Below are 2612 nucleotides of genomic sequence, written 5' to 3'. Positions count from 1 at the left end.
GGCTGCCTTACTCTCACACCTCTGGAAGGTTACAGATATCTGAGCACTGGATGCCACACCTTGGGAGTGCTCTTGAAACTTATTTACTGTATCTGAGATGACTGAAGTGGCTGAGCAGGTGTTTTACCAATTGACTCAATGCCCCACCTCTTCCTGATTTCAAAAGCACAAGTAATGGTTTACCATTTTCTTATTCCTATATGAGTAAATCTACTGGGCCAAAGTTTATTTCTTAATTCAGTTTTCAGAGAACTGTCGTAAGATAAATATAACTCAGTCAATTTATAAAAGGGATTCTACAATGTAGTTAACTGTGTTAGGAAAGGACTTGGTCCAATGGCACAGGAAGATCCTGTTTTCCTAAGTGGCTCTACCACCAGCCCCTGAGGGACACCACCCACAGGAAGACTGCCAGGCAGCCCACTGGCAGAAACCTGGCCACCTTCCTGAGCAGCATAACAAACAGTTCAGTAGAGGTGGTGGGAACTTTATCTCGCTGTGGAGCCAAGCCCACAATGCCATGCACCACCTCAGGAAGTGCACTGGCTGTTCCTCGACCTGATCCAAGGAGCACCCACAAGTGGTAGTCTTGTTGCTCCCAACCCTCAATGCCAGCCACATCACCATGACCCCATGCCTGAGGATCTGCCTAGAAATGTTCCTACTGGATGCCATTTGAGCCAAGTACACACTGGTGACTTGAAGGCAAAACCCAACTGGGGTAAGATCTCCAAGCTCACCTGGCTCAACTGGTCTGCCGTTCAAAGGTGCTGTCCAGTATGGGAACCATGGCAGGAGGTGCCAAAGATGCAGCTATGAATCAGAGGCCCTTCCCTATTGGTTATGTGCCTGAAAACTCCACACCAGCCTCAGCTGGGACCATGTCCATCAACCAAACCAGCCCAAGGCTGCAAAAGACAGCTGTACCTGGACATCATCGTAGCTGAAACGAACAATGGCATCATGATCCCATTGCACCTATAACTGTCTGTCAGTGGCCTTACTCTAATCAAAATACTTGTACAGTTTTCTCTTATCATTAAAAGGTCTGAAATGTAGCATTTCACCAAGCTTGGGGGGAGTAATAGATATGCTGGAGTGTAAAGCTAGGATTCAGAGAGACCCAGACAAATTGGAGGATTGAACCCAAAACAATCTCTGGAGGTTCACTAAGGACAAGTGCAAAGTCCTGCACTTAGGATAGAACAATCCCATGCACCGGCACAGACTGGGGTTTGACTGACTAAGCAGCAGCTCTGCAAAAAAGGATCTGGGGGTTACAGTGGACAGTAAGCTAAATATGAGCCAGCAGTGTGCCCTTGTGGCCAAGAAGGCTAACGGCATACTGGCCTGCATTGGTAGGTGTGTTGCCAGCAGATCAAAGGAACTAATTATTCCCCTCTATTTAGCACTGGTGAGGCCACATCTGGAATATTGTGTTCAGTTTTAGGCCCCCCACTGCAGACAGGATGTGGACAAATTGGAGAGAGCCCACTGGGAAGGCAACAGAAATGGTTAGGGGACTGGGGGACGTGACTTATAAGGAGAGGCTGAGGGAACTGGGTTTACATAGTCTAGAGAAGACTGAGAAGGGAAGTAATAGCAGCCTTCAGCTATTTGAAGGGTGGTTCAAAAGAGGATGGAGCAGGACTGTTCTCAGTGGTGACAGATGACAGAACAAGGAGCAATGTTCTCAAGTTACAGCAAGGGAAGTTTAGGTTAGATATTAGAAACAACTTTCTCATGAGGAGGGTAGTGAAGTATTAGAACAGGTTACCCAGAGAGGTTGTGGATTCTTCATCCTTGGAGTTTTTTAAGACCTGGGTAGACAAAGCCTTGGCTTGGATGATACAGTTCCTGGGGTTGCCACTGCCAAGGGTGGGGTGGGTCTCTGTGTCCAATGGGGACAGCTGGGTGGACGTGGCTGGGCTGGGGGTGGGGTGGCACATGCCCACCTCTCCTACCTGCTCCCCATCCCCCCCACCCCTGCCACAGCTGGAGTGGGGCAGAGCCAAGCAAGGCAAGGGCAGATGCAGCCTGCCCGCTGTAAGCTCGGGTCTCTCCACTCTGCTGCCCTTGCCCTGGGAGCCCCATGCCACCTAGGCACCTCCTGCCCACCTGGCAGTGGGAGACACAACTCGCTGCCCCTACTGCTGCTGGGTGGGCAGGGGTGCGTGGCTGGTGCGGGCCTCCCGAGGGGAAGGTAGCAGAGTGGAACATCCTGAGCCCACAGCCCACATCTACCCTGCGCACAAAGCTAGAGGGGCACATGGGGGGCAACCCCCTTTCCCCCCTGCACACCCATGGCTCTGTCCTGCTCCCTGCCCTGGCCCCAGATCCCATGCACTACCCAGGCTGTGTCCCCAGCCCCTACCCCACTCACACCCTCACCATGGGGGCCTCAATCTGCCCTCCACCCAACTCCTTACCTTCAGGGAGCTGCTCTCCACAGTGCCTGGCTGTTTTCCTGGCCACATGCTTGCATGCAACAGTGCACATGCACACAGCATCCTCTGTGTCTTGCTTCTGACAGCCTCAAGCAGGACCCCTTGCAGGCTAGAATGCTGCCCACCTGCAGGGGGAAACCCACCATTTCTCAAGGGAACCCAGGC

This window comes from Alligator sinensis, unplaced genomic scaffold, assembly GCF_000455745.1.
Source record: "Alligator sinensis unplaced genomic scaffold, ASM45574v1 scaffold314_1, whole genome shotgun sequence".
Taxonomy (NCBI): domain Eukaryota; kingdom Metazoa; phylum Chordata; order Crocodylia; family Alligatoridae; genus Alligator; species Alligator sinensis.
This window is presented reverse-complemented; position numbering follows the sequence as displayed.